Below are 15,084 nucleotides of genomic sequence, written 5' to 3' on the forward strand. Positions count from 1 at the left end.
CAGCGTTAGCTTGTTAGCAGGCTAGCGGCGTTAGCTTGTTAGCAGGCTAGCAGCGTTAGCTTGTTAGCAGGCTAGCAGCGTTAGCTTGTGTTGAGAGGTCGGTGGTGTCTTTTTGGGACGTTTGTGAGGTTTTTGGACAGAAAGGACGATACGTGGTTCGTGTGGGAACTCTCAGCATTTTCCAAAGTGTCGTAAATGAGTGAAGAAGTGTTGAACGGAAAGACAACGTGGATTGCTGTGATTGTGAGACTAGCAGATGATCGATCGGAGCTGCAGTGAAGAGGACGGCGGTGTTTGTGGGAGTTGGAGCTGAAGATCGGAGCAGGAACCATGTCTTCAGAACCTCAGGAAGGTTCTGTCAGAGAACATCGTTCTGCTGCTGAAGGAACCATCGTCCAGAACCAGGAGGAGCTCTGTCGTCAGCGCAGACTGCTGGATTATAGCAGCTGGAACCCGCAGCTGCAGCTCCACGTAGTTGGTATGTGACTAAACATTTTAATGTAACGACGCTGAATTTGGATTCCGATTCGCGAGCGCACTAAAGGAACATTCCTCTGCATTTGTCCACCTTGGACCAGGTCCTGTTCAAAAACCGCTGAACCTGGACCGATTGCTGGATTAAATTCTGATTTGAGCAGCTGGGAAACGAAAAGACACACAAGAGTCTGCATGAAACCTTTTCCAAAAGGGGAGAGGTGGAGAATCACGACCTGTTAGGCTCTGTGGCTGTCCTCTCTCTGTCCTCAAGGCTAAAAGGCTTTTTTATTATTCAGTAAGGGAAGATGTAAACATACTAGATACGTCATTAGAATGGTGTGTTTCTGTCTAGTCTGCATTGCAGGTGTTGTGGCTCCATAAACACTCCAGCACAGAAAGAAAACAGAGACCAAAAGTTAGAAACGCCTGACAGAAAAATAAACTTCCTGGTTGAATGAACGTCAAAATGAAAAGGAAACAAAAAACAGCTGCTACCCTTTTCTTTAGAAGACTCAAATGTGTCTTCCGCACCCCCCTGCCGGTTCATCACCGCGGTATTTAAAAATCCCACACTGTCACAGTTCCAGCCATAAAGTGAAAGAGCGTAAAGACAACTAAGCTGGCGTATTCAGGACCTGAGTGAGGAACCTTACAACCGCCCGGACGCATTTCTAACCGAGCGACCGCATTTTACAACTACCTGCAACCCAAACTGAGCGGTGATCCCGCCTGGTTCCTCTTTGCTCACTCACCTGGGTTTGTTCAGGGGTGTCTTTGTCACTCTTTACAAGACTCGTCAGCATATTCGTGTTATAATGAACATTTTGTAGGAAAGACCGTCTTTATTTTAATTTGTTGTTTCAAATTTTAATAGAAATATGAATCATGATTAAAATGGTCAATAGTCATGAAGATACTGAAGCTACTGTCACCTAACCTTCTATACAGACTAATCATTACCTTATTGTCTGACTAAAATAAGGAATATGTCAATATTTCACTTGTTTATTTTTAGGAATTTTTCATATTAACAATTGGATCAGATTTGGTCATAAATCCTCAATAGCTCTGAAGATGCTAAAAATTTTTTGACATAATCTTTATTGTATTGGGAAGATACGGTCATGATTAGTCAGTACAGGAAGTTCTGTGTCAGTAACTACAACATCTTCAGAGCTATTGAGGATTTTTGACCAAATCTGATCCAATTGTTAATATGAAAAATTCCTAAAGATAAACATAGTGAATTTATGATATAATCTTGATTGTAGGACAATAAGGTCATGATTAGTCAGTACAAAATGTTTGGGGACTTTAGTATCTTAGAGCTATTGTTCACACATGTTATGATTCATATCTCTATTAAATTTTTAAAACTATATGCAATTAAATAGAGATTGACCTTCTCACTAAATATGTAATCTAGCATGAATATTCTGACAAGTCTTTATTACCCGTTCATATAGATATAGACATGTATTACCCTTTTAAAGGTTTATTTACTATTACAGAATGGTGTTTCACAGATGATGCACTTTGTTGACGGTCCCTTGGCAGCCAGCGCTGCATGTCTACATTCACAGCTTGAAGAGGAAAATTCTGATTAAAAGCCAAAAAAACAATCTTTTTTTCTTTTGAAATGCATTTGTAGTTCACTCTGTGTGTTAATACGAAATAATAGGTGTGTAAGAAAAAATCAGTTCTACAAAATATCGCGATATTTCATTTGGTGATACTAATGTCAATCAAAATGCTGTCAGGACGATATTAACTTAATTATTTCTGAGCGTTCTTTTGTGTCTGACTATTGTTTTCCACTTCACCCTCCGACCTCTAGTTGGCAGCAGAGAACACAGAGCCTCTTTAAGCTGCAACACACTACACAAGACAACAGGAAGACTGCAGCCAGAGGCAGCTTGTTCTGTTGTTAAGAGACATGAACTACTTTGTTTTTACTTGGGATGGATACCAAACAGAAACTCTGTTTCATTTTGCTGCCAGTAACATGTAAAAACGTGGATTGCTGTGCTTTTTAGCTGCTCAGATAAATGGCGTATACTTATAAAGCGCTTTCTACCTTCTTTTGAAGGCCCTAAGCACTTTACAGTCACAGTCCCATTCACACATGCACACACACATTCACACACACATTCACACACTGATGGCGCCTCCGCTGCCGAATATGGCGCCAACCTCCCACCAGAGGCAAGGTGGGGTTCAGTGTCTTGCCCAAGGACACTTCGACACATGGGTGTGCAAGGCGGGAATCGAACCTGCAGTCTTGCGATCATGGGTCGACCGCCCAAACGCTGCACCATGGCCACCCAAAATGAATGAAGCAGCGCAGCGGCTAATTAGGGTTGTGCTGATGGACGATGGGTGACTGACCTCACAATGGAGAGACACCATTGTGATCCCCGCCACGCTGCGAGTCGACACCATAAGCTGCAGTTACATGTACAAAATATCTGAATCGGATCAATGGTCGGATTAGAATTCAACAGTGTTCATGGGTGCAGAAAAATGTTTTCAGATTATAACAAACGTTCACTAAGGTCACACTTTCGGTCGGAATAAATCGTTCATTCATGCGCAGTGGTGTTTGTAATACAGGAAGAGGAAATGAGTTCCGCCGAGCGGCTGCATACATAGATATGTCAGCTCTGTATTATATGAGATGATCTTCTAAACGTGCTTTTATTAATGTTCGCTCGTCATTTTGATTTTAATCCGTGTGGCCAATGCTTTGTCTGTTGAAGAAGGGAGCTGGAAAGAAGCCAGAGCTAGCAGTATGCTAACACGGGCTAACAACAGTAGCTTTAATCCATGCGGGACATACTGCAATCTGCATCCTGGCTGTGGGATGTGGGAATGACATCAGCCTTCAGGGCTCCAGACTAACCTTTTTCACCAGGAGCACTGTGGCCCCCAACTGAAAATTTTAGGGCCACAACCAGAAAATTTAGGGGCGCATACCGTTAATCAACATGCTAACCAAATCTACTAATTTCCACTGTATTACTAATAAATACTTTAATAATAGATGCAGAAATTACAATGTGCTGTTTCAAATTCAGTGTCACATTTTATTTTGCACTTTTGAAGATGCAACAAGAATGTAAACTGACAGCAGCATCGCTGTCATGACAGTACAAATAGTAAAGAAAATACCATAATTTTAGAATAAAAAAAGTAATTACTGTAGTAACCTTTCGGTCATTTCACAGTTTCAAACAAAACTTAAATGTATGTAAACGTTAGAGGATGGAAATTCATGTTGGCGACACTAAATATGTGCAGCCTAGATGCACAATAATTTTAGATTAACCCCAGATGGACGCAACGCTGTTCAGATCACCTGGTGTGAGACGTATATTTTTGTTTTTGCTCCAACATCACCTGTCAATCAACACAAAAATATCACGAGAAAGGGGTGGGAGCAAGACCCCAACCTGAGTGAACGCAGCTGGAAATTTAGTACTGCACTGACTGAAAGCTGCCCTACAGACTACAAAACAATGCATTATGGGACATGTGTCCTGATGGTTTTTGTAGTTCAGTGATGATCAAAATAATTTAAAATACCAAATGATTAAAAAAGGCTACATACATTACAAAACATTAATATAATTATAAAAGATATAATAGCACAGATCACACTGAAGGGGAGGGGCATATTAAAACGAAATTGAATGTTAAGGACTTCCTGTTCTCCTTCAGTCTCGCTTTAGTTTCGCCTTCATACCCCCCCCCGGCCTGGTCCCCCCAACGATCCAGGCGCGGCGCTGGTTCACCTCAGACACGTCTATCGTTGCATTTTCCCCACGTGTTTTAAGTGTGTCTAAGACTGAATCATGTTGTTGCTCGCATATGTTTAAAGTTCAAGCCCCCGCATGGAGGTGTGGGACATTTATGCTCCTCAGCTGACCATCTCCCGCGGGAGCAGTGTGCTGCTGTAACAGCCGTGCATGAGAACCGTGGTTTGCTCCGCGAGTTTGAGACCCCTGCTGTACACTCTGGCACTGGTACACTAGCCGCAGGTCGGAAGAACGAATCAATAGTTCGCTTGCTCATAGCTCAGATGCACGCACAGGTTGTGATGATATTTGTCTCCGTTTCATTCCCACAGATGTTTACGCGAGCTCGATTATCTCTAGGCCCCGCCCCCTCCACGCATTTAGCCACTTAAAGAGGCTTTCCCTATTCTCCTCACACGCATTGGCCGCCTCACAGAGAGGCGTGACTTAATGAAACTTGAGAGTGTGTTTGCGTCTCATGAGTATGTGTGCGAGTGTGTGTGTCTGCGTGCGTGTGCGCTCCTGTCTCATTGATTATTTCATTGATCATTGACGAGCCCCTTCCACGTTTAATGTATAAAAAATACAGAGGGTGGGGGAGGCTTCTATATTTTTAGCTACCAAAATTAAAGCACTATTAATTTGTTTGGGTAAAAGCAGCTGATAAAGGAGATACAGTTGCAGTGCTTAGCATTAAGATCATTAAATAAACTGAATTTGACCATTTTATTACAATGGAAGACATGTTGAAATTCAAGTAGAGTTTTTTCAAAGTCCTATTTAAAAGAAAAGAAAAAAGAAAGAAAATATGTTTAGGTAAAATATTGGGATACGTATTGTGTCGCCAGACTCTTGCCAATACACCCCCCTACAAAATAATTAGATACTTGCTGTCACATTTGAAGGTTTATCAGAAGAGTTATTGAGGCCAGAAGTCAGAATCTGTGAAGATCTTTCAAACCTAACCAAACTGCAGCTGCTCTATTCCCGTGTTCCTCCACGTAGCTGATAGCTGCAGTTTAAACTCTGCTTCATAATCGTGTCTCTATGCATTTCCAGGGTTTTCAAGACAGTTGTTCTGCATTATGCGCATATCTACACCTTTTACTATGGTGGGGGGGTCTCCTTTCATGTTCTTACCTCTCTCAGTACCGTTCTCATGATGTTCTCTCCTAGGTCCTCTTTACTGAAGTCGCACAACAACACATTAGGGCCGCTCCGTACATTTAGGAGAATGTAAGACTTTCATGTTCACCTCATGGTTGTGATAGTACTCTACATAGAAAATATGATAAAAGGCAAAGAGCCGCATGCAGCTCAAGAGCCTCCTGTTAGCCTGAAAGCTCTGCCTGCCTCGCCGGATTTGACCAGCAAATATCGGCCGATAAGATCAATCAGAAAAAGCAATGCTCCCAAGTGACAAACACACTCCTGAATTCTGCCCCCCCAAGGGACAGAAAACGCCCCATTATCACATAAACCCAAGCAAGCCCGCAAAGGGGAAGTGAGGCGCAGGATCACCGCTCAGTTAGGATTGCAGGCGTGCAGTAGTATAATGTGGGGTCACTCAGTGAGGATTGCAGGCGTGCAGTAGTATAATGTGGGGTCACTCAGTTAGGATTGCAGGCGTGCAGTAGTATAATGTGGGGTCGCTCAGTTAGGATTGCAGGCGTGCAGTAGCATAATGTGGGGTCACTCAGTGAGGATTGCAGGCGTGCAGTAGTATAATGTGGGGTCACTCAGTTAGGATTGCAGGCGTGCAGTAGTATAATGTGGGGTCGCTCAGTTAGAATTGCAGGCGTGCAGTAGTATAATGTGGGGTCACTCAGTTAGGATTGCAGGCGTGCAGTAGTATAATGTGGGGTCGCTCAGTTAGAATTGCTCCTGGGTGGTTGTAAGGTTCACTCACTCAGTTCCTGAATACACCTGCTCAGTCGTCTTTGTGCTCATTCAATTAATGGCAGCGATGAAATGCCATATGATGTCATTTTACATGATCACTAATTTTAATCTTGAATAAAAAGCAAAACAATACAATGTTTTTGACCCAAATTAAAGATGAGAGTTTTTAGTATCAGAACTTTCTCATTACTGTCCAATCCGAGAAAGGGACGCATCATAGCAGAGGTAGTCAAATCGCGATCACGATGGTGTCTCTCCATCGGGATGTCAGTCACCCATCACGATGGACGATGGTATCGTCCATCGGCACAACCCTACAAGACACTTCACCCTCCTTGCTTCCAGTGTGGCCTCTATCTCTAGCTATCTGGGTGGTGGACGTGATTGTCCTCTATCTGTACTATACTGTGTAGGGCAGGGGTGGGCAAACTACGGCCCGTGGGCTGGATCCAGCCCACCTCCATCTTTGGTCCGGCACGCTGAACAATATCAGAGACCCATGTGTTTTTTTTTTTTTATCTGGTCACACGATCAAGACGTGACATTTTATTCCACCTTCTGCAGTCTGTGTTCTACCTGGAAACCTCTAAAAAATCTCTGTCAAATAGACCAGAAGACGGTCTTCCCTTTCTACGTCGCATTTAATCTTTCCCGGTTTAGCTCATTATTTCTGAGCGATCATGCTGCCTTTTTTAAACAGCGCACCCTGTTCTGTGTCCTGATTGGCTGGAGACCTTGTCAATCAATTTCCCCAGTCCGTGCCGCGACTCCTGTACAGAAACGCACAGCTCTTCAGATCTACAGAAATCTTTGATCGATCAGATCTTTGTTTTCAATCTAAGATCCTGGACCTCATTTCTATGAAGGTTTAAGAATTTAAACAAGAGAAAAGGTGAAAATGTTCATGTCTGTCTGAGAAAAGTGTATTGATGCAGTGAGGAATTTTAGTGCCATAAATTTAAAACATCTGGAATCATTCTCTGTGGATTTCACCGATCACGGTTATTTTTAGAACGTAACTCCTGCAATAAACGAGGAACTCTGTTCAGGTGAAAAGGTAACGCAGATATATATGTAGCTGCAGCAAGAGAGAGACATACATTTGCTTTTTCAGTATTACTGGATGAGAAACAGACGTGCAGCTGCGCAAACTGTGAGACGTATGATGAGCTCAAAGTCTCTGTGGAATTATGACGGGAGAGGATCCATTATTTATTATTTTTTTTAAAGGGATCAGTATATTTTTCCTGAATTTTTGTCATTGAAAATCATAGAGAATGATGTTTGGTCATTGTTTTATTTCATAAATAACGTTATTTATTTTCTTAAAAGGATCATAAATGAAACTTTATTCATACAACCTTTTACAAAAGGGCTTCACAATAAAAGAGATCTAAAATGGGAACAAAAGTTTTAAACTAAAAACTCGAATATTCTGTTTTAGAATATCATTTTCAATCCAAATGTTTTCATCTACAGTCCATGTTCTATCATTTTCACTCCACGCATCTGCTCCTGGTCCAGCCCTTCTATCCAATTTTAGAACCCAATGTGGCCCGCCAGTTAAAATAATTGCCCGCCCCTGGTGTAGGGGATCTACCACTGCTGCTTCGGTGGGGCTCTTGGTGTAGGAATGACCGGGCTCTCTCTCCTTTATTTTTTACACCCCATCATCAACAGAACAGAACAGAATAAGGCAGAAAAAGAACAAACACCCACTGGAGCTCAGGTGTAAGATCACATTTGCACAAATAGTGTGCGTGACTGAAATGCTTTGTGTGTATTTGTATGCATAAGTATGTGCTTATTAAAAATATAATCAATCTAACTAAAGTCTAGCCTAAATTAATAAAGTGGTTCATTCAAATATACTCCTTGTGTGTCAGAAGATTCATAACCACATGTTGTAACAGAAAAATATGTCCAACACAAGAGGTCTTCAGCTCTCATCTGTTTGGTCAGCTGCTAGACAGGAAGTTGGGGGGGAAAATCGTTTTAAAATGAGAAAATCGTGTCGATGTTGGAAAATACCATTTGGATTGAGACACGGTGAGTGAAAGAAGGCGTCTTTGTCAAGAAAGATAAACCTTCTCTTAATAAGAGGTGGTCTCAGGTTTAAATCAGTCCCAGACAAACAAACCGAACCAGTTTCACTTCCAGGTCTTTAGAAGTCCTTTGTTCCCAGCTAGAGTTGGAGAGACAGGGGCTACACTCCCCAACCTGGCCATCTCTTTCAGCTGTTAATGTCATTTAGTTTAGGTAAAAGGCTATCAAGTTTTTCCAGTTTCAAGTTTGACTCCTCCCCCAAGAGCACTTATAAACCTGCTTTTTCACCAGCTAATCCACTATTGACAATTTGGATCAAAGGTGAAATGTATTCAATTTTAAAAATGATAATGTCCAGATGGCATTTTTTAAACCTACTACTGTGATGGAAACAAACTGTATGAATCTTCACAGACAATTGGTGTTTTTAGATAAGCAGTTAATAGTGTTTATTAACAACACACAAAGTCCTCAAAACATAAAAAGTGTCTCTGTTTGTTTTTCTGCAGTCCTCCCCCAGGATTGGGTGACTGAAGATCTCTGCAACCGACAAAGGAACTTCAGAGTTGAACTGGAGAAACCGGACCCTCCCCATTATAAAGAGGAACCGGAGGTACCAGAACCATCACAGATTAAAGATGAACCAGGGGAACTCTGCATCAATCAGGATGAAGATCACCTTGATCTGAAGCAGGAGACTGATACCTTGATGGAGATTCCTACGTATGAGGAAGATGAGAACAGTGAAGCAGATCTAAACAATCAGCAGAGCTTTAATGTAACTGATAGTTACATAGCACAACCGATCGCTTTGGTTTCACTTATTTTTATATTTTGGTTAATTTTTGGTTTGTAATATTTAAAACTCTTGGGATCAAACCCTAATGTGCTCATATACTCCAAAACAGCCCGAGCTTTCATTACATGAACACAGAACCACAGACTGTTGGCCTCCATAACACATTGATGCAGTCATTCAATAAGGAGACACAAGTTAGTGTTGAACATAACAATGAACCGTTTTCTAAAGACTGTGTGCTGTTTCATGCATGTCCAATGCAGGAGCTTTTGAACACTCATATCATATCACGACTCTGGAGACCGTTGAACGTTGTCATCAGGTTTAATGATACTTAAAAGGGTAAAACAGAAAGCAAATGATCAGTACAATGAACGTGTATATATATATGCATAGCACTGCATCACAACTTCACAAACTCCAAAAATAATAGACTGATAAACATGTTTCTTATATCAAAATTCAAAAGTCTCAAGATTAAATTTTCTCCACATACCGGCAATGCAACCTCTTAATTGAGACGTATGCAACAAATTCTTTCCACTGACAAACCAAGTGTGTGCATGCTAGCGAATCCTTTCTGTTTCTACATGTGCACTTTTCAATAAAGATTATTCAAATAAATGTGTTGAACAACAGTACCTGGCGCGACCGCTAGAGGTCTCCAAAAACACGTTCAAAATAATCAGCCCATAGGCTCCATGCACATAACTAGTTCTACTTCCGCCGCCTTGAGTGTGAGGCCGACCATTTCCTGGTTGCGACTTCTATAGCAGCGACACGGCAGATTTTGATTGCGAAAGATGGTATATTTCACCCGTTTTCTACAAGGTCTCCCGAAAATCGACGTGAACAGCATCTACAGGATTATCGACCAGTGCGTGGTTACATGGGCAAAATATTGTGTCGAAAATACCAAAAGGTAAATGTGTCCCGTTGTAAACAAACCTTTGCTGTCACATTTATGCAGCAGCTCGGTAATATACGAGGCGATCTTCCAAACGAACTTTTATTAATGTTATGAATGTTATGAAGTGCCTGTTTGCTCATCATTTTATATTTAATCCGTGTGGACAGGGCTTTTTTGTGGAAGAAGAACAGAACTGAAGAAGAACCCAGTGTTAGGATAGGCTAGCAACATTAGCCTTTTGATGGACACAAAATCCAGGACAAACCATGTGGGAAACGCTGCAATCTGCATCCTGGTTGCACGTAAATGTCTGGGAATAACAGCAGTCTTTATTTTGTCGGGGCACAACTAGAAACACAATTCGATGTGATTTTTTGAACAGTTTCTAAGGACTGAGCGGCATTTCTGCTCTGAAAAGCTAACACACACTGTGTGCTCTGCTCTGTCCTCGCGAGTCCGGCAGCCGCTAACCCAGAGCGGCGGTTCGGCTCGCAGTCTGAATTCTCGCACATAACAAAACAACAAAACACACACGTCACAAAGCACCCTCCCCTCAAACACATTAATAAATGCGGCTGCTCTGCTCAGAGAAGTTCACTCGGTCCACTGGCTCCGGAGCCCGAACGCAGAGCTCGGATGCCGGGTCCAGACCTCAGTGGACACGCATCTCCCCCGTGAGGGGTCTAAGAGAGCCAGCGGGGCGAGAGCGGAGCGGCGCTTTACGCGGGGCGTCCGCAGAGCAGCTGGTCAGTCCCATATGCGCTCCAAAGCTTTCTCTCAGCCAAACACCGTCTATGCGTGACGTAACCCAGATCAGTAGTGACACACGATTAGAATGACCGTTTACATGAACAACGATCGGTATAACCCAGCTATGTGGATCGGAAAGAAATTTTGATCCGAACGAGTCTGAGCGGGGCAGAGTATTCCGAACGGCGTGTTTACATGACGCATTTTCATTCCGATTGCTGCAAATACGAAACACGACTCGTCTTGCTTGGGGTGAAGTCCTCCCGCCGTGTTCACCATCCATTCGGCTCTCACTGACACATCTACTAGAAAGCTATGAAAGCTTACATTAGTTCTGTTGTACTTTGACAAATTCGCACACGGGTACACAACAATGTTGTGATGTCTTTGTCACGCGTTGAAACACCAAACGCCTTTCATTTACCCGAAATTCGCTCCTATTTGATCAAAACTAGCAACTCAACAAAACTCCCCACAACAATAACACGACCAACAGGAAGTTGTCGGCCTCACACTCAACACACGGAAGGTAACCTGAAGTTCTATCGTGCACGTACGCTATTAACAGAAAAACACATTCATATAACACTATAACTCACTCAGAACAGAACAGACTGACATGAGCTGAAAACATCCTTTTTTCATGAGATTGATATGATACTCTAAATTTTTTACAACAGTCTTTGTATTTTATATTCTTTAAGCAACAATTATCAAACCAATAAAATAAAAGAACCAATATGTTTAAATCTGTGTAAAGATATTTGACAATAAGAGCTTTGCTGCTTTCATTGACAAAAATGGTAAAAAAAATTCCACACAAGGAATTCTTTCAGATGTATCCACTAATAGAAATGTGTTGTTTTGTATTATTAGAGTTAAATCTTGAAAGGATTCAATGTGGTTGTAGTTTAAGCTGAGATGATGAGTATGTTGTTCATGTGTGTTACCATGACAACACTAGAAAGATTTTGTAGATGTCTTTAATTCTGACACTTTTTATGTGATCAGTGAAAACCGCATTTAGAAAAAGATTTTCCTAAAAAATGTCAGAAGTTTTCAGGCAGATAAAGAACCAGACTGGTGTTGTGTGTTTCATGTGATTCGTGTTTTCTAGTAGATTAGAACTGTTCCTCTGTTCTTTTTGGTTCTCAGTGTTCTGTTCCAATCTTATCTGTGAATAATAAAGTGGACATGAACATCAGTCAGAAGTGTGGAGTCTTTCCCACAGTGTGGGTTTGTGCTGTTTGTTGGTTCTCTGCTGGTTCCAAAGCTGGACTCTGTTCCAAAGAACAGGGCATGTGATGTTACCCGGGTAAGTTCAAGGGTAAGTTAATTGATGTTCTTCATTTTTAGTGCCACACATGCATGACACTTTAAATACAATGAATTGCATTCGCTATAAACACATTATTTCAATACTCCATCCATCCGTCCATCTTCCTCCTTTTATCCAGAACCGGGTTGCGAGGTCAGCAGAGATGCCCAGACTTCCCTTGCACTTCCTCCAGTTCCTCTGGGGGGAACCCTAGGCGTTCCCAGGCCAGCAGAGAGTCATAGTCTCGTAGTATCTTGCGTGTCCTGGGCCTGCCCCGGGGCCTCCGCTCAGTTGGACATGCCTTAGGTGAGTATTGGAACGAAGATGGACTGGTAAATGGAGAGCTTTGCTTTTTGGCTCAGCTCTTAACGGGCCGTTAAAGCGACTGCACAACTTCGAATGTTCCACAAACTCCGCTCTGGCCTTTCCTCACTCCTGAACAAGACCCCAAGATATTTAAACTCCTCCACCCAGGGCAGGAACCCTCCACCCACCGAGAAATGGCAAACTACCTTTCTCCGGTCAAGAACACTGGCCTCAGATTAAGCTGTACTGACCCTCATCCTAGCCGCTTTACACTCTGTAGCAAACCAACCCAATGCACTCTGGAGGTCCAGCCTTGATGAAGCCAACAGGACAACATCATCTGCAAAGAGCAGAAAGGAAACCCTATGGTCCCCAAACCAACCCCCTCCTGCCGCTGGTGAGCATAAAATGACTTGAATCTTGCTTATATTTTGGCATTAGATGGAGACTGAAGCATTACCAGGTTCAATGGTATGAATAGAAAAACTAAAATATGACCATTGTGTTTGTGACTGAAAGATAGAATGAAGTAGACATAAATCTGATGGAGAAATCAATAGAATCTTCAGTTTGGATCAGTTTCTATTGAAAAAGGCTGCATAAATATGACAGACAGCTTTCAGGTTCAGATTCTGAAAAACAGCAGAAACATGATCTGATGGAGGCTCTCATTTCTCCTCATTATTCTTCCAAACAGCCCAATCAAGTTGGCCCAAAGGCACATTGGCAGAGCAACATGTTGTCTATGAAGAGCCTACTCAGCTGTGCTACAAATAACAACAAACATCCAAACCACAACGCTAAACAATCAAGACCAACACAACTGTCTACATCCAGAATCCAGCAAATATCCCAAACACAACATTATTACCCACAATGCACCTGCACAGGTCTTTCCAAGAACTTTATTAGTCTCATCTTTTTAAAACTGGAAAGATTTTTCTTCAACGTTTAAAACATAAAACAGGAAATGAAAATATTTGACAATCCAGTTGATGAGAAGCTGCAGAAAGACTGAAATCCATCAGATTGTAAAAAGGTAGAGGTGATGATGATGATGATGTGATGAAGATCAGACGCTGATGTCACTGATGTTCTGGCTGTTGATGGGCTGGATGTGGGTCCTGGTGGTGCTGAAGAATGAAAGATCCTTCTACCTGCAGTCATTCCTGAAGGAAGCTGATTGCAGCTGTTCTCTCCTGACAGATGGAATGATGGGAAATGAAGTTCATGTTGAAGTGTGCTCCAAGCAGAACAGAAAGGTGGATTCCTGAATATCTGAAGGATCAAAGACAAAGATGTTGTGAAGAGAAGATGTGAGAAGAAAGTCCAGAATGAATCCACTCTGACTTCTCCAAATGTCTCTGAAGCTTGTGTCTTCATGTCTTCACCTCAGAGTTTCTTCTGGATTCCATGTGGATCAATAATATTGATCATGTTCTGTTGTCATCAGAACTTCAGGCTTTTCTCTGCTGATGATCTCTGAGCTGAACTTCTTGGAGGAATTCCTGAATCTGGGATTTGGAGCAAACAGTCAGAACAAAGGAGGTTTCCATTTCTTCTAAGCTCTGCCAGAAGAAAAGAGCTGAAGCTTGAAGCTGAAGCAGCATTTGCTCCCAGAATCTGTCCTCCAGACCAACAAGTCCCACCACAGCCTTGAAGACGTTTCCAGAAGCAGCAGCAGACTGTGTTCCCATGACGACGCTGAAGTCAGCTGCTGCTCTGCAGGAGAAAGTCTGCAGCTCCTCAGTCAGGAAGCTCTTTCAAGCTCGTGCACATCTGTCAGTGCAGCAGCAGAAAGCCTGTTTCCCTGCAGGAAGTCTGAGACTTTTCAAAGTAAGAGCCTCATGTTGGCAGAGATGGGTTGGATTCTTTGATGCTCCAGTGTCTTTTGGATTCAGGATGAGTTCATGCAGATCTAGAAATCCCACCATGATGATCGGAATTTCAAAATAAAAGACTTACAATCACTGCTGGATGAGAAATACATTTACTCTTTATTTTCTGTCAATAAATCCTATTTATCAATAAATCCTTGATTGTAAATGATGGATCTAAAGTTGAAAAGAAGTCAAAGTGCTGACTCAGCACAGATCAAAGGAGACACAGATGATTTCCTGGAATGAAGAAAACATCAAACATCATGATGTGATCTGGAACTGAGCTGTTCTTCAGAAGATCCTCCCAAACATGGAAACTGTTGCTGCAACACGTGAAGCTTTGCTTCTGTTGCTAGGTAGATCTGATGGATCAGAAGCAGACTTCTGTCAGCTGGAACTGGGGCTTCTTCCAGACCATGACATGTTGTTCAATAAAGTTCATTCCAAAGCGTGACTGATTCATGAAGTGGTTCCTTGAGCCGTGAGTTTTGCCAGCAGCAGGAATCCCTGAGAGTTAGGAGACAGTTTGTGGAGAGAGTTTGTAGATTTAGGAGAAACCAACGTTTGAAATGAAACCAAAGTGTCCTAAAGCAAAATCACTGAGCACATCTCAATGTTCCACAAACAGTCATTTTCCACAGTGGACCGTCACCACACACTTTACAAGACAGTTTCTCACAACTTTATGACAACAAATCCTGAAATTGTTCCATTCAAGGAAACATTGACTAATATTTGGATTGATGCTGTTTTCCATCTGTGTTTTCAAACCTGCATCAAGAATTAGCTCATGTTTATTGATTCACTTTCTGTGGAAGTTTGGCTTCTCTGATGAACCACCAGAGGGCGACAGAGAACTGTTGAGATTATGAACACAACAGTCAAATATTTCTATTTTA

The 15,084-nt window shown here is 42.1% G+C and overlaps 1 long non-coding RNA gene across 2 annotated transcripts; it reads left to right on the forward strand.

The window, feature by feature from the left end:
- Nucleotides 1–345: 345 nt before the first annotated feature.
- Nucleotides 346–13,152, forward strand: LOC144989482 (uncharacterized). Of its 2 annotated transcripts, none has more exons than XR_013653717.1 (3): nt 346–478; nt 8,732–12,008; nt 12,139–13,152. It is a non-coding gene; the product is annotated as an uncharacterized LOC144989482 (long non-coding RNA). The 2 variants fall into 2 exon arrangements; XR_013653716.1 differs by having other exon boundaries at nt 8,732–11,996.
- The last annotated feature ends 1,932 nt before the right edge of the window (nt 13,153–15,084 follow it).

This window comes from Oryzias latipes, chromosome 2 (genome assembly GCF_053564925.1).
Source record: "Oryzias latipes strain Hd-rR chromosome 2, Olatipes_Hd-rR_3.1".
Taxonomy (NCBI): Eukaryota; Metazoa; Chordata; class Actinopteri; order Beloniformes; family Adrianichthyidae; genus Oryzias; species Oryzias latipes.